The following is a 26,398-nucleotide window of genomic DNA, read 5'->3' as shown; positions in this document are numbered from 1 at the left end:
TGGGTGGCTCAGTCAGTTAAGCATCTGACTCTTCATTTCAGTTCAGATCATGCTCTCAGTCATGAGCTCATGGTCATGAAATTGAGCTCTGAATGGGGAACTGCATAAGATTCTCTCTCTCCCTCTTCCTCTGTCAATCTCCCTACCAAAAAAAAAAATTCCTTTAAGTTGCAGTGAATAAATTTAGTGTAATTTCTTCTAGATGGATATGTAAGCCTCAAGTACAAAACAAATTGGTGTATCAAGAATAGTCTCACATCTGGTAAGAACCTACTTTGTGTGGGCAATGCCACTGCAGCCTTGTTCCCCCAGTGGGGACGCTGGTGTTGGAGAAAGCTCTGCTAAAATGTGGTGTTTTCATTTCTGCCCCGTGTGTCATATCACTTTCATTAAAATATTTTACCTGTGAGGAATTAAATGGTGAAGTAAATCTAACCTTGCAAGGAATCTTGTGTGTGTAGTTCTTTCCCACTTGCTAGCCTCCAGTAATGCAGTTTCCACACGCGAGACCGATGACATGGTAGATTGTGTGGTACAGTCCTCTCTTCTCAAGTGCTAGGTTTTCGGGTCATGCTATCACATGGTAATTTGGGGGAAGGACCACACTAATAAGGAACAAGCCATGCTACTGGAAGGAATCCAGAAAACATCTCATTGACTGAGATAATTGATTATGCCAGTCTCAGCAAATACATTAAATGAGTCCAAAGACAAGACAAAGAGTGAGAAAACTTGGGAGGCACGTGCCATAGTGCTGATAGCTTATTTACTCAAAATCACCCACCAAAATCCTAATAAGAATTGATATGCCTATTTACCTTGTTGGAATGTTAGGAAAAACATCTGCTTGGGAAACATTGAACTGAGCATGTATCTGCAAAAATATAGTCCTGAACTCCAAAAGGCAGGTTTGTGTAGACAAGCCATAGAAGTGATCTCTGGGATCCTGGGCTGCAGTGTGGGTGAGTGATACATGGCGAGAATGGTTACTGCATCCCAGCAAAGCAACCTTGTCTTTCCAGTGTGGTTTCTTACTGCTAATAAAGGACAACCTGTCTCTATATGAAGGAGTTTAGCACCTATTTAGCTGTAAATTTGGAGCCGAAATAACTAGGAGGAATCTAAGAAATATGGGCTTTAACCAAGGGATGCCAAGAGCCTGTGGGAATAACATAAGATCAGGAGCCTAACCAAGCAGAAAGCAACAATCTTTATTATAAAGCAAAGAGCAACTGAAAATTGAAAGGCATGAGCTATATCAACCAGTTATAGATACAGCAGGAAAGGAAGCCACACAGAAAGATGCCATGTGGAAAATGTTCTGTGAGCTTCTTAAGGAAACACAGAGCAGAGAGCATGGTGCAGAACTAACATCCCACAGGCTAATTCTTGCTGTCAGGTTACGATGCCTTGATTTGCAGTGATTGTCAAAGACATGAGAGTCACTGGAGTTCATCCCCACCCCCGCACTTCAAATGAATCCATCCTAGTAACTTCACTGACAGCAAATACAGCAGCAATTCCTGCCATGCACCAAATCCACTGCACGGAGAGAAAGCTCTGCCACCCAGGCACTGAGCATCTGAAGCTTTGCATTGAATATGGCAGTTTATCAGATGTCCTTTGCTTCTTCCCTCTTCTGCAATAGAATGTGCTAAAGCACAAGCATAGTGCATCTGGGGAAGGACAGGGGCCCTAAGGAAAGCCTTTAATTACCTCATAACTCTGCATAAGGCCAGTATTAGAGTCCTGGAGTAAGAGGTTATTTGGTTACAGTTAAACATTTTATCTTAGTGACAAGAACAAAAGGAAAACTCTAGACACCAGACTAGTAAGTAGCTGTGCTTCCCTAAAGAAATTGCATCTGTAATGGACTGAAGGTTTATGTCTCCTCCCACCCCCAAATTCATATGTTGAAACCCTGGGACTCCCTAGTGTGATGGTGTTAAGAGGTGGGGCCTCTGGGAGGTGGTTAGGATTAGATGAAGTCAGGACTGTAATGGTCTCATCACCACAGAACTTGCTCTCTCTCCCTGCTCTCCATACTGTGAGGATAAAGGAAAAGCAGGCAGTCTGCAACACAGAAGAGGGTTCTCACCAAAACCTGACCATGCTGGCACCCTGATCTCCGGCTTCCAGACTCCAGAATGGTGAGAACAAAATTTCTGTTGTATTAAGTCACCCAGTCTATTGTGTTTTTTGTTACAGCAGTCTGAATTAAGACAGTATCTGAAAACAGTCTCAAACACAATCATCTGTTTAGACATCACTTTGGGCCTTCAAATAGGAAGATGATGAGTCCCAGGAAGCCAAACCAAAAAGCATTCCTAGATAGGCAGCTGGGATGTTTTTACTCACAACACTTCTGACACCAAATATGTAATGTCTTTTCCAACGCCCCTTCTCCAATTCTCTGACACCAACTAAGTGTTGTACAGTTCAACCCCGCTCTGTCACTTACTGCCCAAAGTTAGTTCAGACCTCACAGGTTAAAGGTCAGTCTCACAAGACCATTCCAATCTCAGAGGCCGGTCACAAGAGGGGTGTCCTGGCTCCCCATACTTCTGCCTGGTCTACTGCAAATTCAGGGGTTTCTCCATCCCTCCACCCAGGTTCGGCAATTTCCTAGAATGACTCACAGAACTCAGAAAAGCGCGTTATTGACATTCACTGGTTTATTATAAAAGATACAAGTAGAAGTAGCCAAATGGAAGAGGTACGTAGGGCGAGGTATGGGGGAAGGGGTGCAGAGCTTCCGTGCCCTCTCGAGGCACACCGCCCTCCCGGCACATCAGCGTGTTTGCCAACCTTGAGGCTCTCCACATCTCATTGTTTAGAGGTTTTTATGGGGGTTTCATTATGGAGGCAAGATTGATTACATCCTTGGCCATTGGTGATTGACTCAATATGTGCTGTGGTGCCAGGCTGTGGTCTCAGTTGCATGGGGTACCATGTGCAGTGTGGCAGGTGGACGGAAGTCTAGATCTCTTCAGGTGCTGTTCCATGAGGAGGTGGCTGCCGACTTGATAAAAATTCTCTTTCCAATTGAAATGTTATTAAAAACCAAAATACATAAAACAGAGTCAGATATTTTTAAACTTTTTCCTTTCAAATAGTTTTAGATTCACAGGAATTTTCAAAAATAGTAGGGAAGCGTCATGTAACCTTCACCCAAGTTTCTTCAAAGGTAGCATCTATGTAACTATGGTATAACCTCAAATATCACAACCAGGAAATTGGCATCGGTACAATCTACAGGATTTATTCATTATTAAAATTTAGTGAAACTTTGTCAATACTGGCTTGAGTAACAGAAAAGATCTCAAACACCACTGAAAAATTGATTAAGGTATATGTCATGTTCTGGTTTGTTTTGAAATCTTTTGATGCCTCTCTTGATGCTTTCCTGCTATTCCCTAGTGAATAATCAACCGATGGGAAAATGCTCTTGGAACAAATTTCTTTCTTTCCTTCTTTCTTTACAATAATGGATATAAATTCATGTTTCAAAGAAATTATTAGTAATTTTGCATTTGTAAGCTGACATTTTGTACAATCTGATTAGATAACCAGGTTTTCTGTTTAAATTTATGACCTGACAGCTTTCCTAGAATTAGAACACATCCCATTCCTCTCCTAGAGTTTCACACGAGTGCATGCATCATTAGTACTATCGTCAACAGCCAGTGACTTTCACAGAATCCTAGAGGGGGGCTCTCAGGAGTGCTGTTATGTATGGCACACTATACATTGTGCTCAGCCATGGACCGGAATGGTCACTACAGATACTTTCCTCTACATTGTTCAGTTTCCTCTCTTTAGAAATACCTGGAGGGGTGCTATTACCTCAGGATTTTACAAAACATTAAGAAAAGCTGCTAACATGAATTAATCACTCACACGATGGCATATATTTAGTATGCATAATTTTTACATAAAGTCAACTTAAGCATAAATATATTCAGCAAGTTACAGGGACCACACAGATATCTAGCTCTATTGTGAGAGATAGAGCCTTAAAAATGTCATAATAAACACTCCTTAGGTATTTGCTATGTGCCACACATTGTCACATGTAGTCTTCCAGGCCTCTATGGGCAGGTATTATAACTTTTATTTTACAAATGAGGAAATAGGGGCTTTAAGAGATTAAGTTGTCCTACATCAAAAGGCTACTAGATGGAAGATCCAAGATTTGAACTTAAGTTGAATTTAAAAAAAATCAATGCTTTTAACTGTTATATGAATAAGTCCCCCACAGGATAATGGGGAACCCCTTATTCTGGAGGGGATAGACAGTCTCCTTGAGGCCCAAACAGGTTCCCATACCAGGGGACGTCTGAGCACACATATTGATCTGAGTGCAGATACTCTTCTAAGTGCACAGCAGTTCTCAAGCTCTCTTCTTGCCAAAACTATTCAAAAGTCAGACTTTAATTTTATGGTCTTCTCCCCCAACTATCACTAACTCACCTAAATTTTTTATTCTTTCCCTAAATGCTAGTGGACATGACAAAGGAAAACGATGATTTTAGAAAATATGATTTCTTTCATAGTTTCTTCAAACTGGACTGCCCACTGCAAACATTACTGTGGTATCCTAAAACGATATTTTATTTTTTTCACCAGTTACTGTCACAGGGTTCCTAAAACCATTTGGACTTCCTGAGTGACAAGGGTGATAGGAGCATTTTTTGTTCTGATGAGGTGATTCTTGGCAGCCCTAGATAGCTTGAGGATGAGAGCTGGTCACCAGAAAGACCAATCCTTAATTGAAAGTTTAGAGCTTTCAGCCCTATCTCTCAACATCAGGGGAGGGGAGATGGACTAGGAAAGCTAATCACCAATGGCCAAGGATGTAATCAATCTTGCCTCCATAATGAAACCCCCATAAAAACCTCTAAACAATGAGATGTGGAGAGCCTCAAGGTTGGCAAACACGCTGATGTGCCTGGAGGGCGGTGTGCCTCGAGAGGGCACGGAAGCTCTGCACCCCTTCCCCCATACCTCGCCCTACGTACCTCTTCCATTTGGCTACTTCTACTTGTATCTTTTATAATAAACCAGTGAATGTCAATAACGCGCTTTTCTGAGTTCTGTGAGTCATTCTAGGAAATTGCCGAACCTGGGTGGAGGGATGGAGAAACCCCTGAATTTGCAGTAGACCAGGCAGAAGTATGGGGAGCCAGGACACCCCTTTTGTGACTGGCCTCTGAGATTGGAATGGTCTTGTGAGACTGACCTTTAACCTGTGAGGTCTGAACTAACTTTGGGCAGTAAGTGACAGAGCGGAGTTGAACTGTACAACACTTAGTTGGTGTCAGAGAATTGGAGAAAGGGTGTTGGAAAAGACATTACATATTTGGTGTCAGAAGTGTTGTGAGTAAAAACATCCCAGCTGCCTATCTAGGAATGCTTTTTGGTTTGGCTTCCGGGGACTTATCATCTTCCCATTTGTAGTACTATAGACATTAAGTAGGCTGAAATGACGACATGCCCCTTGTACTAAGAGGTGTTCTTCTTGGTATTTCCACCGTTCTAGCTATAGCAGCTTGGGTAAGAGGCAAATGTTTCACCCTTTCATGTTCATTCTTTGTTATATAGGGCGGACCCAGATTTTGTGGAGCCTAAATCTCATAAAATTTGGTGACCCCTCTTTAGGAGATGTAGTACAAAAACATCTTACATTTGAAGAACATGAACACATTGGCAAGGCTCCTCTCAAGTCTCAGGAAGAGACCCATGTAAAAGCAGCACTGAGAAATGTAAACTTCCATAGCTTCATGGTGTAGACAAGGCCACCTTCTCTTGGGGAATGCTGATCTTCGGAAGTGACCAAGCAAAGAAAACGTGGGAGAGGCATAACACGTATTTCAGAAACAGACAAAACTTGAGAAATCCCTGGAGTACTTGAAGGGAGAGGTCAAAGGGAAGGGCATAGAACTCCCCCGAGGAAGGCAATACCCAGGCTGTAGCAATGTTCCTGGCATTTAGTAGGCAATTTGATAAATGTTATTGACTGTATAAATGAACACAATTTCCTTGACAGACCTCACAGTAGATTCATTTGATCGATTAATTAATTTTTCAATGGTGAATTATACAGATTAAAAACATTTTTTAACATTTATTAATTTTTGAGAGACAGAGCGTGAGTGGGGGGAGACACAGAGAGCAAGGGAGACACAGAATCCAAAGCAGGCTCCAGGCGCCAAGCTGTCAGCACAGAGCTTGATGGGGTGCTCGAACCCATGAACAACGAGATCATGACTTGAGTTAAAGTCAGATGCCCAACCAATTGAACCACCCAGGCGCCCCTTTAAAATTTTTTTTAACATTTATTCAAATTACATAGATTTTAATTTAAATTACATAGATTTAAATTAAACCCTCTTTTTAAAACTCCCTATTTCTCTTATTTTTTAATGTATTAATTAATTAATAAATAAATTAATTAATTAATTTAGAGAATGAGCAGGGGAGGGGCAGAGAGAGAGGGAGACAGAATCCCAGGTAGGTCCCACACTGACAGAGCGGAGTCCAATGCAGGGCTTGAACTCATGAACTGTGAGATCACGACCTAAGCCAAAATCAAGAGTTGGCCACGTAACCTACTAAGCCACCCAGGCACCCCCATATTTCTCTATTTTAAACACGAGGCTAAGACTTTGACTCTGTGATCCTCCTGTACATCCAAGATTTCAGATCAGTTGTCTTTGCCACTTCAGAACAATCAAGTCTGTGACAGAGATGTGCAAATCCATACCTGCATATGATCAGACAAGTCTGATATGCAGAAGGACATGGTGAGCTATGAAATGCCTCTACCCCACAAAAAAAATGCACTCCTAGAAAAAGTGGATCATGTCCAAGCTTTGAGATACTGTGGTGTCCAATTTACTCACAATATGTTTTCAAGGCAAAAATCCAAGGATGTGTAAGTGTAAAGAAGAGGAGGAATAAAAGCAACATTTGAAGCTCAACAAGCTCCGGATACTTTTAATCAAAATTATTTCCAGTCACTGTCACTTTGAGCTGGCTTTTCTGCTATGAGGCATCAGGCCAACGCAGTCAGGTTCCTGACAGTTGTATTCATCAATCCAGGAAATATATAGTGGGCCATTGGCACCATCTGCTACCCAGGTGCCAGTCACTGGAAGGCAGATAGGAACCCGAGAAAGCATGTTGGAATGCCATTTGGAAAAAACCTGAAACCTGCTTCGGGGAAAAAAAAACAACTGGGAGCATACTGAGCATGAGAAGGATAGAGACTCCATAAAAAGAACACTAAGAAAGCAAACATATTTGTTAAAACTCTGACAAATCACAAGAAATTCTTCTCTTGCCTCCCAGCCAGTTTGATATGATTTTTGCTTCTGGAAATCATAAGAAATACAATATTGCCCAGGAATTTTGTAGTGGTTGAAACTACACCCTTTATGTGCATAAATATCTCTTAATATTTGTGCACTGTTCTTATTTTAGAGTGGGAACACAGGAGAAGAAATCCGCTACAGGGCATCCTAATCCTGACCTCCTCTCAGGCTGTGACAAATCTTCACTGCCGTTACCCTCCTGAAATAATTATGAACTTTATTTAGAAACTGATTGAAGTGCCATCTTTACACAGTTGGTACTAGAAATGTTGTCAGCCTTGGTCTCCAGCGATGTGGCCATCTCATCGGCCACAAAATGAGGTTGTCTTACTTTTTAGGAATACAATTCAGTTCACTGAGAAGTCTTCAGACACGGCAGACCTCTGATGGAATTGCACCAGATTACATAGAAGTCAGTTTCATCTGTTGTACACTATCCAGGCAACTGATGCGGTCCGAGGAGTCAGTAATACTCATTATGTCTTCAGCATTGGAGCAAGACTAAAATGTGTGGCTTGTAACTTTTCCCCTAGTATCATCTCACCTTTTATGGCTGCTTCTGCTTTTGATGGGACTCATCCCTCTCTCTCCCTTACTTACCTTTACCCTCCCACAAAAGTTGTTTGTCTGTTGGTTTATTCCAAGGAAGCCTTACTTGGGGCTTAAGACAGTTCATAGGGACTTAGGCTATGTTTCTCAAACTTGAGTAATGTATATTACCTTTTAAGGAATGAAAACATAGTCCTAGATCTTGAATAGGAAATTAAATGATTTTTATTATAATGTTACTTAAGTATTTCTAAACATAAAGCTAGGTATAAGCTCCGCCTGCTCATAGCTATTATACATGAATTCAACCAAGACAAATTTACACATTAAATGCAAAGGAAATGACAAATCCAATAAAAGTCAAACTAACAACACTAATTTAATGTGACAATTAAACCTGTTTTGTTAAAATCAAATGGATTCTCACACTGAATATTTTCTTCAGTGCTATGGCTCAAGTCTTTTTGAGTTTGGCATGCTTATAACTATCATAAGCTCTGTGGTGACTACACTGGTGTATAGTGGGGGATGCAGAACAATGGTCATTTTGACATTAGGACATCCCCTATTAGGGATGTCAGATAGGTTTGTCAGCATATTAAATGGATTCGAAGTATTCTATCATATTTATTTTTTAAAAATTTTTAAGTGTTTATTTTTGAGAGAGAGAGAGAGAGTGAGCGCAAGTGGGGGAGGGGCAGAGAGAGACACACAGAATCCAAAGCAGGCTCCAGGCTCTGAGCTGTCAGCACAGAGCCCTATGTGGGGCTCGAACCTATGATCCGTGAGATCATGACCTGAACCGAAGTCAGATGCTTAACTGACTGAGCTGTCCAGGTGCCCTAGATTCTATCATATTTAAAGACCTTTTTTTTCATCTTCAAAAATAACCCTAGAATTAAACACACACACACACACACACACACACACACACATATATTCAAAGTAACAATTTCATTAGTGGTTTCTTATAACAGGTTTTCCACAATACACTATTATTATTCTTATTAACAAAAAATTGTTTCTCACAATTTATCTCCCCTAGCTCATGTTTCCTTTTTACCCAAAAAAAGTTCTACATATATTTAATTATTCAAACAGAATGTAACAAATGCCAGAGCTAAGACTTGTTCTAAACATCTGCATTTTTTTGCAACTCTATAGTAAATCTTGCCTACTGCATAATTTATTTCAACTTTTTTCTTCAAACCTTCAGCAATATTCTGAGTCTTCTAAAAATCTTTGCTAATAGAAGAACACATTTTAGTTTATTTCCATATTGCTTTTCATAAAGTGTTATTTCAACCATTTTTACTATATCAGGTAGAACTGAATAGTATTGTATTTGCCCAATGGTACACAGCTTTTTGTTTTTTATTTTTTGTTTTGTTTTTGTTTTTTGTGTGTTTTTTGCTGTTAAGTAGGAACCTTAAAATCAACTTCCAAATATTTATCATGAAGTTTTAAAAAAAATCTCAACTTTGAAATAGTCACTAATTAATGTCATATAACATATATAACATAAAAATAATTATAGACTCCTAAATTATAGAAATTTTCAAAAATAGTCAAGAGAGGTCCCATGTAGCCTTCACGTGGCTCCCCTCAAAGGTAGCATCTTACCTAAATCTTTTATAACAAAATACCAAAACTGGGACATTGGCATCATTGGTACAATCTCCAGGCCTTATTCATTATTAAAGTTGAGAAAAACTTTGCAAATACTGGCCCAAGTATTAAGTGACCTGAAGTATTACTGAACAAATACTTAAGGTGTGTGTCATGTCCTGGCTGCTTAGTTTGTGAATATTTTGTTGCCTTCATGACGGCTTCATACTACCCATTGCCTAGTCAACTGAGAAAAAATAGGTGTTTGCGGCAAGGTTCTTTATTTATAACCAATGGATATAAATAATGTTTCAAATACTTGAATTGATATTTTTTATTTCTAGGCTGACATTTTGTGTAATATGATTAGATCACTTTTAAAAATTTGGTATGTGGGAGACAGTTTTTCTAGAATTAGAAAATGTGTTGGTTCCTTCCTTTTACTGTTTTATACTAGTGCATGCACTAATGTGTTATCATCAAAACTTTTGTTTGGCATATTTATTTATTTATTTTTAATTTTTTTTTTACATTTAGTTATTTTTGAGAAACAGAGTGAGATGAAGCATGAGTGGGGGAGGGGCAGAGAGAGAAGGAGACACCGAATCTGAAGCAGGCTCCAGGCTCTGAGCAAGTGGTCAGCACAGAGCCTGAAGCGGGGCTCGAAGGCACTAACTGTGAGATCATGACCTGAGCCGAAGTCGGACGCTCAACCGACTGAGCCACCCAGGTGCCCCTTTTCTTTGGAAAACGACATATTTGTGCAGTAAATCTACTTAAGTAGGCAAATGTATGCTGCATAAATTGCTTCATATAGAAGAATGATTCAAGTCCTATTTCTTCCCCCCACCTTTATGTTGAGGAACTCTCTCTTCCTTCAAGATCACCTCATATATCTCATGTGACACCTGCCCTAAGACCTGCTTGTAATAGACTTAAAAAAATAGAGTTTGAAGTTAAACACTCAATGGATCATCCTATGTCCCTAGTGGAGGTTATGAATTCCACTTTTAATCACTGACCCACAGGGTATAAAGACTTCACTGTTTAGTCCTTTCTTTCTAGCCTCCTTACCTTGTATCTACAAGCTCCCAATACCAAACTACTATTTACTCCTCACATACATCTTGTTATGTCATAGCTCTTCTCCTTTGTAAGCACTTTCCATTTGGAGCTCTCTTCCTTCCTTTACTGAACTGAAGAGCTCCTATTCTTTCTCTGAAATCCCAGCTCAAATGTCCTTTCTTCCAGAAAGCTTTCCCTTTTCCTTTCTCTGTATTGCATGTTTGTTCCACGTGAATCCACTGGTGTACTGATCTCACCAGGCTGCAGTTTGTTTCATTACATCTCTGCTCAGTAGAGAGGAGGAGCTGTCCTACTCTTCACTGTTTAGTCTCTTAGATCAAATTGATTTTTGATTTGATCTCTTCCCCAAAACAACGCTTGTCTTTATAAAATCCTGACCCCTTGAACCACATGGAACCCACTAGAAAAAGTAAAATGAAGGTGTGGATCAGAGTATTTGCCAACAGGTTTTTTTTTTTTAAAGTTTATTTATTTATTTTGAGAGAGGGAGAGAGAGCGCGTGCGAGAGAGAATGAGTGGGGAGGGGCAGAGAGAGAAGGAGAGAGGATCCCAAGCAGGGTCCACACTGTTAGCAGGGAGCCTGCTGTGGGGCTCAAACTCACGAACCATGAGATCGTGACCTGAGCTGGAATCAAAGGCCGTGTGCTTAACCGACTGAGCTCCCCAGGCACTGCTGCCATTACAACTTTTACCCTTGAGGATTTTCAAAACTGATGCAACTAGAGAAAAGAATTTTAACTGGTAAAACAAGTGACAAATTTTTCTAGGATGAATTTAGTAATATTACTATTATGAAAAGATTGTGAGGACAATAAACATCATTTCCTTGTAACATTCAGGCTTATTGTCTCTATTGTAAGCTAAATGGCCTATTATTTTCTTACTCATGAGGGTATAATGAATATCTCCTAGGCATTTTGTGACCTGACTCCACAATCCCCTAGAGAATCTAGAGCTGTACTGCAGACTCCAGGACTGTAGAACACTTGATATGGGGGAGAGGAGGAGGGAAGTGTCTCAAATTAGACTTTAAAAACCAGGCTTTATGCTCCCATGTCCTTTGTGAAATGAACCACGGGGTATACAATTCTCATTTCTTTTTGCTCAGGAGGATGCCAAACTCTTTTTCAGGCAAAGGGGAGAAGCTGCTTTGGGCTCTCCTTTTCTTCTCCTCTGAGATTTGTTTCATAAAGGAACTATCACCGACTACAGCTAAAATTCCCCCATTGCATATGCCTGAGTGTGCAAGACCGTTTTGTTGTAACCTTCTGCAAATGCCGACTTACCTGCCAAGTTTTATGGTCAATTGTGATATTTCTATTGCTTTTAATTTATAAAGTGTTTGTTTTTGGTGCTCAAAGGAGAGATATTATCTCACACATCCCAGTGACCAAAAGAGTATAGTCAGAGGCAGTAGAGAGTTAACACAAGAAAGGAAGTCATAACTTAGTTCACTTCATACTTGGGGAGTTATGGTAGATGAAGCTTTGATTTGTTTATCCTCAGATAATCCATCCCACACTTGGAGAAAAAAAAAACGGGGTAAAACAAAGAAGACAGGTTGTTCTGTTTTTTTTGTTTTGTTTTGTTTTGTTTTGTTTCCCTTAAGTGCTGATTATTGAATATTTGCCAGTTTATTATTGTAAATAAATTGAATTAAGAAGACAAAAGATGCATCTAGTACCAAGGACTCTAAAAGAAAGACTGTCTTTCTTATGCTATTGTACCTACTATATACACCATTACTTACTACAAACATAATAAAAGTTGTGTCCTTATCACTTTTAGTACTAGTAGCAGCTAGCATCCTGGAAGGGAAAAATAGCTCACTATTTTTTATCAGAATTTAGGGCCTGGTGAATAGAAAAGGGAAAAAAAAAGTGCAAATAATCATGGAGAGCCCTTAATAATTTTCGTATAAAGAAAATAGTGAAGGGATTCATTATCAGAACATTCAACACAAACAAAAGCTAAAGAAGTCCACCACTACTGAGTTGGCCTTACAAGAAATATTAAAGGAATGTCTTTAAGCTGAAGAGAAAGGGTGTTAATTAGTAACAAGAACACATATGAAAGTATAAATCTCATTGGAAAGGTAAATATATAGTAAAGGTAGTAGATTAACTACTTACAAAGCTGGTATAAAGGTTAAAGGTCAAAAGTAATAAAAATAACTATGATGACAGTAATTAGTTAAAGGATGCACAAGAAGACAAGATTTAAAATGTGGCATCAAAAACATAAAATTATGTTGGAAGAGTAGTAATAATGTTGAGCTTTACAATGGGATTACATTTAAGTTGTTATCAACTTAAAATAGACTGCTATAGATATATGTAAGCTTCCTGGTAACCACAAAGCAAAAATCTACAGTAAATACACAAAAGAGAAGGAGAAAGGGATATAAGCATAACACTTAAAAGTCATCAAACCACAAAGGAAGAGAGCAAGAGAAGAAGAAAGAAACAGAGAGGAACTACAAAACAACCAGAAAACAACAAACAAAATGGCGATAAGTACATACCTATCAATAGCCACCTTAAGTCTAAATGGACTAAATTCTCCAATCAAAAGACAGTGGATTAATGGGTAAAAGAAAAAAGAAAAAAAAAACCCAACCAATACCCATGTATATTATGTGTACAAGAGGCTCACTTTAGTTGTAAGGACAACCGCAGACTGAAAGTAAAGAGATGGAAAAATGCTATGCCAACGCAAACCCAAACAAAGCTGGAGTAGCTTTACTTATGTCAGACAACACAAACTTTAAAACAAAGACCATAATGAGAGGACAAAGAAAGGTATGCAATGATGAAAGAATCAATCCACATGAAGAATAACATTTGTAAATATTATGCACGAAACACAGAAGCACCTAAATATATAAAGCAAATATTAACAAGAAAGAGATAGTGATACAATAATAGTAGGGGACTTTAATACCCTACTTACATCATCATCCAGACAGAAAATCAATAAGGAAACATTGACCTTAAACAACACATTAAACTGGATGGACTTATCAGATATTTATAAAACATTGTATCCAGAAACAACACATTTTCCTCAAGTGCACATGGAACATTTTCCAAGATAGATTATACGTTAGGCCCCAAAACAAGTCTTAATAAATTTAAGAGGACTGATATCGAATCAAGCATATTTTATGACAACAATGTTATGAAACTAGAAATTAATTAAATGAAGACAACTGGAAAATTCACAAATATGTGGAGATTAACAACACGCTATTGAACAATCAATGGGTCAAAGAAGAAATCAAATAGAAATAAAATTTACCTTGAGACAAATGAAAAGGGAAATGGAACATACCAAATTTATGGGATGCAGCAAAAGCAGTTCTAAGAGGGAAGTTCATAATGATAAAAGAGAGAACTGGGGTGTGGCAGATAACCTGAGGGAAAGACATTTGTACTTATAACCTTCCTTCTTTTGGATAATTTTCACTTTTAGGTAGAGGAGGTGTCTCTCAGGTGCCATGGATATTCAGGGCATATTGTTTTCAAATGTGAGATCAGTGAAGGAAGGGCATTAGAACCTAGGCTTGCCCCAGAGAGTTCATTAACACTGATCACAGCTATAACTTTTTTGGTCTGTTTGCCCTTCCAGATCCCTTCTCCTCTCTTTTCTGTACTGCAATGAGCCCTGGGAGGCAGACCTTTGTGCATTATCTACCAAGGTTCCTTTGCTTTCTATTTTCCTACTGAGTTTACTCAATGGTGGGCACCAACAGGAGATCAGAGGAAGAAGAGATACATCAGTTCACCAAAGATCGTTTCCCTGCCAATAGCTATGGCTTTCTCCAATTCCCATAATACCCTTCCTCCCCCCACCACTCCATTTCTTCCTGTTCAAAGTGGTAACAGCTCCATTCTGTTAGAAGTAGAACATACCCTGCGTGCCTCACCAATCCCTGTTCATTCCCTTCAACCTATACTCATCCCCTTGTCAAGAAAAATAAGTATCCTTTTTTCCTCATTTCCTCATTTCATCGGACTGTCTCTTGTCGGGACCCTGACAAATATGTTACTATAATGATGTTTTAGGTATGGATTTTGAATGAAGAGAAAATGAGGAGAGATTTTTTTTGTTCATTGCTGCTGGAACTTTGTTGCATACCCAGCCCCAAAACAAACTTCAGCACTTTGTTGACTCCCAGACTTCTGGTTGTGGGGAGGTATCTGAGTCTTCCAACAAGTATTGCCACTCCTTTTGGCCTCACCAAATTATTCTAATTTCTCATTTTCCATCTTTCTTATTGCAAAATAGCTTGGCTGCTGACTTCGTTTCTCTTTTTATTGCATCTCACCTCATGCCCATTCTTTTTGTTGCCCTTAAATACAACATCAATCCTCAAACTCCATTAAGTATAGCAATTTCTTCTAGGCCAGGAGAATTTCTGCAATTGCAATAATTGTGTGAGTGTACTAGATTTATTAAAGTGTTTGGAAATATCACTATGGCTGTAAATGTCTCTCGTATTTCCAGAATATAGAAATGCTACCAGCAAATCTGGCAGAGAACAGTCTATTACCAATCCAAACACTAGCACTTTCACATCTGTTATGCTTAAAAATTTTAAGCTAATGTATTCATTCCAGAAACAGCAGAACAAAAAGATATCCAGCTAGGAGATCTATTTTCATATCAATATTTAAAATGCTTTCAATATTTACCATTTCATACTCACTAAATCTCCCATGACTTTTTACTTTCAGGAAATCCATCAGTTACAAACCAAAGCGAACATCTAAAAGGACCTGTAAAATGCAATATACATTGGCAGGCAGGGAGTCCAAAGCTCACCAGAGAACGTAATTAGCAAAATTTCTCCAAATTCATGAAAATGAATAAATCGTGTCACCATCTTGAAAATCCATATTTATTATTACTCCAAAGAGGGAGTCAATTAGTATCTAATTTTAAAATCTTGTCTCCAGAGAAAAGCATTCTATAAAGAGATAAAAATGAATAGAAAATTCACAATAAAAACACAAAATGTAAAAAAAAATACATATTAAGAATATTAACTTTACTCAAAAACATGGAAAATAAATCAGTGTTTTTTTTGTTTCAAATTGCAAAAATGTAAAAAAAAATAATACTCATCACTGTTGTAGGAAAATTATACTGTATTACATTAAAAGCCTGATCTTTGAAATCACATTGTCTGAATTTGAGTCCCTACTTCGGTTTTAACTGAATAACTTCGGACATTTAACTTAAACTGTTTGTGCCACAGTTTTTTTATCTTTAAAACTGGAACAATTATAATGTGCCAAAATGTAAAAACTATAGTGTCTGTTACCTGCCACATGGTAAGGGCTTAGTAGTTATCAGCAATTATTATTACAGCTATGATGAATGATGATGAGTGGTGGTGGGAAGGGCAGTGAATTGGGTGTGAACACTTCCCTACCCAGTAATGAGAGTCTAAACTGGTATAAACTTTCTAGAGGGAAGTTTACCTTTATAGCATATAGAGCTATAGAAAGTTAGTTTTCTTTTTTTTCTAATGTTTATTTAGTTTTGAGAGAGAGCATGTGTGCACACACATGGTGGAGGGGCAGAGAGAGAGGGAGACAGAGGATCCAAAGCAGGCTCCATGATCAGCACACAGCCCGACGCAGAGCTCGAACCACCAACCGTAAGATCATGACCTGAGCCGAAGTCTGAAGCTTAACTGACTGAGCCACCCAGGCAGCCCAAATTTAGTTTTCTTCAATACAGTAAAATCATTTCTAAGCATTCATCCTGAGGAAAGTATCACGGAGACAAAGATTTCTTCCCAAGGATGTTCGTTTTAGCATTATTTATAATCGTTACAAATGACGTCTGAAAATGGCAATACAATAATCATGCAATGGAATATTATGTAATAACACTTCTGAATGTTATTTAATGTTATTAATGCTACTTGAATGTTATTAAATGACATTAATGTTACTTATTGTCATTTAATAACTTTAATGTTATTTAAGGTTAGGGGATATACAATATAAAAAGTGCATGTGGTTGGACTCTGTGACCTTTATTTTTATAATGGTTATTTGTTCATTCATTCATTTATTTATTTAATTTTTTTGAGCTTATTTACTTTTGACAGAGACAGCAAGCAAGGGGGGGGGGGTCACAGAGAGAGACAGAGAGAGAGACAGAGAAGAGAGAGTCCCAAGCACACTGTCAACATGGAGCCTGATGTGTGGCTCAGGCTCATAAACTGTGAAATCATGACCTGAGCCAAAACCAAGAGTCGGACAGACACTTAGCCGACTGAGCCACCCAGGCATCCCATGTTACTTGTTTATTTTGATAGAAAGAGAGTGTGAGCAGGGGAGGAGCAGAGGGGAGAAGGAGAGAATCTAAGCAGGCTCCACGCCTAGCTCAGAGCTGATGCGGGGCTTGATCCTATGACTGTGAGACCACCACCTGAGCAGAAATCAAGAGTCAGTTGCCCAACCCACTGAGCCACCCAGGTGCCCCTGGACTCTGTGGACTTTAAGATGTAACTTTTATTACACATATACACACAAAATTATATATGTAATAATTTCCTATACATATGAAAATCTAAAAAGAAATTCCTCAAACTTATTGACTTCAAATGGCATTATTACAGGTGATCTTGTTGATTATTTTACATATTTGTATTTTCTAAGGTTTTTGTGAGAATTAATGAGTTTCAAAAATTTTAAAAAAGGTGCTAACATCTCCTGAAGAGCTTTATGTGTGATCAACAAGGTTCAAGCTAGAGCAGTCCTTGATAGCCTTCTAGTCATCTTTCTTTTCCTGACAGTTGCATGCTTAATTAGATACATTTACAACTTCATGCACAATTGATAACCTTTTGTCGTAAGTGTGACTATAATTACCTGGTCAGCAACCTTGACACCAATTTAGTAGCCAAACTTAAACATAATTCATCTCCATTTTCAAGGTACTCAATAACTAACATTTACCTATAATTTATTGAGGATATACTATATGCAGACATTGTTAATTATTTTGCACACATTATCTACTTAATCTTTACAATTTATCTTGTGAGTTAGGTAACATACTCTGTATGTTATAGAAGAAGAGGGATTCAAGGCTTGTATTCAGTTATACAAGTTCCAAGGCTAGAATTTGATGCCAAATCAGTCTGACTCCAAGCCTACACTGTAACTCCTATATATGCTGCCTCTAAAGAAGTGCCTTATGCATATCTGGCTTCTTTTCTTTGCTGTCATTATTGGGAAAGAAAAAACCTCTATTCTAAAGTATAATCTAGGATTTATTGATGTCTGGAAAGGTAGAATAACTTGGAATTTAACAACTCTGGCTAATATATAAACTAGACAACCACACTAAAATGAAGATTAGTTGTAGTCATTTTACTAAAGACAATCAATTTGCAAAAATAAATAAATAAAAGGGTTAATCAACTATGGGAAAGGTTTGACAAACCACAGTATTACTTTTTACAAGAAAAAAATCTCTAAAAAGAATCTGTTTCATATGGGTATTAATTTCTTAACAATGGAAATGTTTCTTGTTTTGTTTTGTCTTCAAGGTAATGGTTTTGGTGGATGGAGGGATTTTTTTTTTCTCCTTATTTTATGATAATGATGCTTCCATGATACTTTCTGTTTATTTTCAGGCCATTTGTAATGTAGGCCCTGGTTACTAACTGGAAATTAAGGCAGGAGAAATGATATATTTTTCATATGTAAGTATTGAACTAAAGTAGACATTTTCTCTCCCTGGGTCTACCACTAATTTGCTATAATTGCCCACCCAGAGAGGATAAGGATTAGATACCACTTCCTCATTTGCGTAATAAAAGGATACTTTATAATCTCAAACATACCTTTTAACTATATCATTCTATGATTCTGGGGAGTCCTAGAACATGGTTAGGTAATGTAGTGTAAATATTTATAGAACAAATGCGTATCTTTCAGTTACTTCCTAATCCTATGTATTCTTCAAGGTCTAACTAAAACCCTACTTCCTTCATGAATACTCCCTTGAGTACTCAAACTTCCTGAACCCAAAAATAGTGGGTACAGTAATTACATGTTATCTTTAAACATTGCTTAATAATTTCACATAAGAAAGCCCTTGTTTTTTTTTTTATTTTTTTAACGTTTATTTATTTTTGAGACAGAGAGAGACAGAGCATGAACGGGGGAGGGGCAGAGAGACAGGGAGACACAGAATCTGAAGCAGGCTCCAGGTTCTGAGCCTTCAGCCCAGAGCAGGTCGCGGGGCTCGAACTCATGGCAGCAAGATGGTGACCTGAGTCGAAGTCGGAGGCTTAACCAACTGAGCCACCCAGGCGCCCCAGAAAGCCCTTGTTTTAAAATAAGTTGTAAATCAACTTGACAGAGACAGGTTCTGAGCCTCTAATTGTATACATTCCTTGGGTTCAATCATAGCACCGGCCTCACAATGGATGATTAGCAAATTCTTGTTAAATAAGGAGTAGATTTGAATTGGCAACTAAATTCATAATTTTCGATGTCAGGATATTCCTTTCATCAAAGTGAGTTGCCTTAGATTGCGGCCCAGGTCTTCCCTATGCCTGATGCTGTTTGGTCATCATCATCATCACGCCGTCTTTGTGATCAAGAAGCATTCATTCAATCCTTCTGGAATGAGTGGCAGCAGCCCAAGATCTATCTTCAGGTGAGATGAGAAACAGCTGGCTCTCATTCTCTGTATCATCATCTTTCATATAACCAGAGTCTAAGATCATTAGTTTTAAAAGAGCCTCAAATATTGGATAAATTTGGTTGCTACAAAAGAGGGAATAAGAGGAATGAAAGAAAGCATGTTATGGGGAGAGGAGGGAGACGATGAGCTGTCAGTCTCTTGGTGCAAATCATTTGTCATGGGTCCTTTTAGGTCCGCAAAGGCAGGGACACCCCTGTTATCATGAAGAGATTGTCATGGGACCAGTAGTATATATGCATACTGAGTGCACTTATGTTCTCGGTCAGTTGATAATGGTCGCAGGATTGCAATTTCGCCAATGCTCTTGGCAGTTGAAATTAAAATCAAATCTCCAAACATAGATTTAAAGAAGACAGATGGTTTTTCCCAGTCTCTGAAGAGGTGGGGATAAATTTCAAACATTTTTCTGGCAGTCATTGTTTACACTTAAAAACTCAGCTAATATCGTTAGTAGAGCACTGGAACAGGGTGAAGTTTTCATTAATTAGATAAAGAATTAGAGACCACTCAGAGACCACTGTAAAAAATATGCATGCGATTTCCATACTGAACTTGACGCTTCTAGGATTCATCATTTTGAATGTGTCATTACATGACACATGTAAGTAATGTGTCATTACTTACACATCCATTCACAAAGAGGTAGCTGTTTCTGGAAGATGGCACTGGAAAAGTAAGGTCCAGTCAAAAGAAAAATCCAAATTTGGTTACCACCTTCCTCTCAATAGAAGTGAAACCACATACCTGACGTGCAATTTTCAAAATTGCCTGACTTTTCTAGGTTTTTTTTTGTACCAAAATCTGAACTACATGTTTCTTGCCTGTATTTCATTTCTCATTCTTTCTAGGCCCCCCTTTCATTTGATTCAAGAGCATATATCTATCTCCCTATCTTTGAAATCTTTCTTGATTTTTGCTTTTTAGCCCAAGGAATTCAATTAAATTCATCTGGCAGATGGAAAGCTGAGGCCCATAAGGGCAGTAACAAATACTAAAAATAATGAGAAGGATGTAAAAATATCCTGATTTGGGGTCAGGGGGATTTAATAGGACTCAGAGGTTTTAATCGATTAATTAATTAATTTTTTCTTGGTTGTCCTTCCTCTTCTTTTTCTAATTCCCTTTGCTCAGGTACTGAGAAATATTCTTTGGCCTGAATGCTGGAGCTGAAGCAAACAGCCTTCCTCTAGTAAGTGCTCACTGATCCTACACTCAGAATTGGTGTCACTGAACAGTGGTTATGAGGGCCATATTCTCTGAAAAAACTCTAATTTCAGAGAAGTTCTATTGTCTCTCATAAACACATAATCACAATTTACAGCATATAGCATGTAACCCGGTTCAGAGATTGGAAGACTAAGGTTAATCTTCATGGTTAGTATTAGTCAATTGATTAGTCAATATGTGTATTTGCATGTACACTTATGCATACATGTATACATATGCTTGTTTAAAATAAACTATATGTGTGTGCATATATACACACATACAGAGGAGTCTCATTCTCATTAGTTCCATTCTATTGAATTGTTGCAAACACTGAGTTAGCAAACACTGAATCATTGCTCCCGGGGGAAATCCAGAGTTAGGTTCCTGCAAGCCTCTTGTCACAACATTCTCATCAACTGATCAATACAAAGCTTTGTTTTATGTGTATTTCTGTTTAAAGATACCTTATTTAATATATATTGCCAAGTCATTAACATTAAACTCGGGACCAACAACACTGGAACTTATGTTTGAATGAAGGTTATCTAACACATGTATTTTTCTGTTAGGCGCATCACAGCTTTCTTGCACTTAGTAACACTAGACAGCACTTGAGCACTATACTTGGGGGTCATTTTAAACAGTGAAATCTACAGAAAGCACAAAAATACCAAAACAACGTGACACTTAATGAACCATGAAAAAGACACTTGTTTACGATATCAGAGCTGAAACAAAAAGACAGAGTGTGGCCTTATTTGACTTCAACTGGAAATGTGCATCAGGTGATTCCAATTTTTCATTTTGTGCGTGGTCTGCGAATGATTGAAAACCCTGCAGATATTTTCTTTTTATGGAACACTTCACGAATCTGTGTGTCATCCTTGTGCAGGGGCACACTAATCTCTGTATCATTCCAGAATTAGTGTATGTGCCACCGAAGCAAGCGTAAAACTTCACAAGTATTGGCTTTAGTGTTACAGATAAATTCTAGCAAGTAGGCAAATTTACAATACAGAATCCACAAATAATGAGAATCAGTTGTGTGTGTGTGTACTTGTCTCACCTAAATTAATTACAGAGGAGAAATTTGCAAAAACAACAAATCTAAAAAGTCTAAATTGGCAATATTAGAAATTTCTTGGACAGTCCTACAATAGTGGAGATTCAGTCTGACCATCTACCTACTACATCTCTGTTTACCACTGCTGAATAAAGGCACTGATCCTAAGAAGTACAAAACTGAGAATTTAAGTTCCCAAAAAGATAAAGTTATAATCTTTCTACAAGATTTCGTTGTCCACTCATTAATGTTATGTGCTAGCCTTTTGATTCCCAAAAAGATATCTGATGGTCTTCAATACCCTCCCTTTCTTGTTTTTGTGTCTTCTTGGCATTTAGTACACTCTCTCTACCATATTACATGTTGAAGGAGCACCACCGCTATATACACAACATTGCTTATACCTGTGAATTTTTATTTAAAAAGGGGGAGGACACCTGGGTGGCTAGGTCGATTGAACACTTAACACTTGATATCGGCTCAGGTCATGATCTCACAGTTAGTTAGATCAAGCCCTGCATGGGGCTCCATGCTGAGCATGGGACCTGCTTGGGATTCTCTCTGTCCCTCTCTTTGTCCTTCCCCTGCTCGTGAGTGTGCATTCTCTCTCTTTCTCTGTCTCTCTCTCTGTCTCTCAAAATAAATAAGTAAATAGAGCCCCTTTACAACAAGGTGGGGGGGGGGCAACATTTAAGTTAAAAGCCAATCAAGTGTGACTACCACCAACAAATGGTATTAGTGTTTTTATCTATAACCCTTAGGTTAATCAAACAATTGAATTTGAGGAGAAATTTTCCGAACTTAATGTGTATGCAGTAGAGAAGCTTCTATACTTATATATGTGTCCATCTCCTCCATTGGGCTATTATTTTAAAGGCAGCAGTGGTGTTTTACTAATTTTTGTAGCCTTTTTATATAACACAAATTTCTGATACTGAATAGATGGATTGTAACAAAATATAGTTTGTACTGAAAATAAGGTCTCATCATTGATTTCGTGAATCTTACATTTCAATAATGTCCTTTTCTTTTTGTTTTTCAATTTAGAAAATTTTATACTTTCTTTGGATAATTTTAGCTTCATCAGTTTGAAAGGTGAAAAAATTGATTCTGTTTTTTCCAACTTGGTTCTTTAATTTTTTTTGTTATTAAAACAGAATACTATGTTTATTTCAAGAAAATTAGAAGATAAACAATATGAAAATAACACCAATAATTCTTCCTTTTGATTATAATAACTTAATATTTCAGTATATATATATTATATATGAATATATATATATATATATATTCACTTATCATATCTAGAATAAATCTACTCCTTCCCCATCCTCCACTCTAGACTGAGAACCAGAGAGGCACTGTAACTTTTGGGAATATGGCATATTACTCTGGGATGTAACATGGTTTAAAGCATTTCCTGCAAAAAATTCTATGGAAAATGTTCTAAACAATGTTCTTTTTTAAACAGATACAAGGTCTACATAAGAGGGCAAAAATACACATGCAGGTTATTGGAGACAGCCACAGCCTAAAAAGCAATTGTATTAACTTTTCAAGTAAAATATGGGGTGCCTGGGTGGCTCAGTCAGTTAGGATCTGACTCCTGGTTTTGGGTCAGGTCATGATCTCACAAGTTCGTGAGTTCAAGACCCACCTCAGGCTTTCATAATTTACTGTCAATGAAAATGATTTGATCAATTATATAATTAAAATGATATCAATAACAACAGCTATCAGAACAAATCCTGAAATTCGGGCAAGGAATAAGTGACCTTAATCAAGGCAAGTTTTTAGTCCTCCTTGAAATCTACAGATACACGAGTAGAAATGACAATTCTGCCTGACACTACTATGGCCAGTACAAACTTCTAGTAGAGCCTCCATGATAGGTTTTAAACACCTTTGTTCAGGTTTATTTGATACTCAATTAACTTAACATGTTTAAAGGGTGCAATTTGGTAACTTTTTACATATGCATGCCCCTGTGAAACCATTGCCACAATCAAAGTAACAAGTATCCCAAATAATTTCCTAATGTCTCCTTTGATGCCTCCCTCCCATGCTTATGCCTACACTCATCTTGAAGCAAATACGTATTTGCTTTCTTTCACTACAGAGTTTGGATTTCCTAGAATTCATGCAAATGGAACCATACAGCAGACACTCTTTTCCTCAGGCTTCTTCATTCAGAATACTTATTTGGAAATACATCCATGTGTTTCCATGTACAATAGCTTATTCCTTTTTATTGAAGGATATTATCCCATTTTATGAATATACCACAATTTCCTTATCCATTCACATAATGATGGCCATTTGGATTCTTTCAATTTTTGGTGATTACAAATCAAGTTGCTATGAAATTTTGAGTTCCAATCATTTGTGGACGTATGCTTTCATTTCTTTTGGATAAATACCTAGGAGTGGAATGATTAGGTCATATACTAGATGTATACTCAGCTGTTTAAAAAGCTGTTGAACTAGTTCTAAAGTGATTGTATCATTTTATACTCCTATCAGTGTATGAGATATTGAGTTGTATGAGACATCCTCTCCAGTACTTAATATGGTATGTCTTTTTAATTTTAGATAGTCTAATAATATGTGTTAGTATCAAATTTTGGTCTTAATTTGTATTCCTCTAAGGACTGATTATGGTGAATATTTTTCACGTACTTATTTATAGTCCGTATATGTCTGTATATCTCTTTTCTGAAGCATCTTTTAAATTTTTGTCCAATTTATTACACTATTATATTTTTGTGTAATCTTACTGAGTTTTGAGAGTTATTCAGCTTGTGAATATATATTATCGACATGTCCTTCATCAAATGAATGATAAGGAAATATTCTCCTAGTGTGTGACTTGTATTTTCACTCTCTTCTTTTCAAAAAACCTAAGTTCTTAATTTTGATGAATCCAATTTATTAAATTTGCTATTGGCTGCAAATTTATTGCATGTAAAAATCTTTGTCTAATAATGCAAGGTCACAAAGATTTTCTCCTATGTTTTACTTCCACACATTTTATAGTTTTCTTTTTGCATTTAGGTCTATGATTCATTTTTAGCTCATTTTTGTATATAGTATAAGAAATGGATTCAAGTGAAATTTTCTATATTTGGACATCTAATTATTCCATTGTAATTTATTGAAACAACTATTCTTTCTCCATTGAATTGCCTATGAGTCTTGGTGGAAATTTACCTGAATATATACATACAATTATTGGATTTTTCTATTCTATTACATTGCTCTGCTTGTCTACCTTTATGCAACATCATATTGTCTTGATAATATACTTATACAATAAGTAGTATAAGTGCTCCAAATCTGCTCTTTATTTTTAAAGTTGCCAGTTTTCATCAAGTACCTGGAAGGATATTGACTTCATCGTATCGACTCTATGAATTAATGTGGAAGAAGTGACACATTAACAATATCAAGACTTCCAAGAATTAATGTGGTATGTCTCCCAATTTGTTTAGATCTTTAATTCCATTCATAATTGTTTTGTAGTTTACAGTGAACAGGTCTTGCACATACTCTATCAGATTTATTCCTAATTTTTCATATTTTTGCTATTATTTTAAGTGGTATTTTTATTTCAGTACCCAATTGTTTGTTACTAGTATCTAGAAATAAAATTGATCATTTATATTTATGTTGTATTCTAAAATTTTCCTAAACTCAGGGGTTCTAGAAGCTTTCTTATAGATTCCGTGACATTTTCTCCATAGACAATTATGCCATATGTGATTAAAGAAAAACCTGGTTAGTTTAATTCCTATCTCTTATCTTGTGCTGGCTAGAACCTTCACTATCTTGAATAGAAATAAATAGCTAAAGCAGAAATTCTTGCTAGGTTCCTTGTCTTAGAAGGAAGCATTCAGGGGCACTCGGGTGGCTCAGTTGGTTAAGTGTATGACTCATGCTTTCAGTTCAGGTTCGTGAGATTGAGTCCCTTTTTGTGCTCTGTGCTGACAATGCAGAGCCTGCTTGGGATTCTCTCTTTCTCTCCCTCTCTCTGCCCCTCCCCTGCTTGCTCTCTCACTCTCTCTCCCTCAAAATAAATGAATAAACAAACATTTTTAAAAAAGAAGGGTAGCATTCAAATTTTTCCCATCACATGCTTTTTAAAGTAAAAACTTCTCAAAGTGACTACTAAAACATTTGAAATTACATATGTGGCTTGAAATACACACACACACACACACACTCTCTCTCTCTCTCTCTGTCTCTCTGTCTCTCTCTCTCTCTCTCTCTCTCTCTCTCTCTCACACACACACACACACACACACACACACACACACACACATTTTATGTGGTGTGAGATGGAGGTCCAAATTCATTCTTTCACATCATGATATATAATTGACTCTGAGTAATTCCTTTTATGTTTCTGGAATCACTGCTAGTATTTTATTGAAGATTTTTGAATCTAAGGATATTGTTCTGTAGGTTTTCCTCCCTTATCTATTGTCTTTATTTGGTTGATATCATAATTGTGGTCTCATGTAATGAGCTCAGAAGTAATCCCTTCTTTTCTATATTTTGCAAGGGTTTTTGAAAGATTTGTATTCATTCTCCTTTAAATGTTTGCTAGAATTCATGAAGCACTTCTGGGCTTAGATGCTTTAGTGGGAAGTTTTCTAAATTAGTAAATCAAATTTTTACTTATGATATATGGTCCAATTTTCTAATCTTTCTAAATCTATTTCAGTAACTTGCTTTTTTTTCTAGGATTTAATAAATTTTACCT

At 37.3% G+C, this 26,398-nt stretch overlaps 1 pseudogene; it reads right to left on the bottom strand.

Annotated features, from left to right (window-relative positions):
- Positions 1-21,417: 21,417 nt before the first annotated feature.
- LOC113602068 (uncharacterized) lies at positions 21,418-21,516 on the bottom strand (annotated as a pseudogene).
- Between the last annotated feature and the right edge of the window lie 4,882 nt (positions 21,517-26,398).

Source organism: Acinonyx jubatus, chromosome B3, assembly GCF_027475565.1.
Source record: "Acinonyx jubatus isolate Ajub_Pintada_27869175 chromosome B3, VMU_Ajub_asm_v1.0, whole genome shotgun sequence".
In the NCBI taxonomy this organism is placed as follows: domain Eukaryota; kingdom Metazoa; phylum Chordata; class Mammalia; order Carnivora; family Felidae; genus Acinonyx; species Acinonyx jubatus.
The sequence above is the reverse complement of the archived record's forward strand: the minus strand, read 5'-3'. Positions and strand labels throughout refer to the sequence as shown.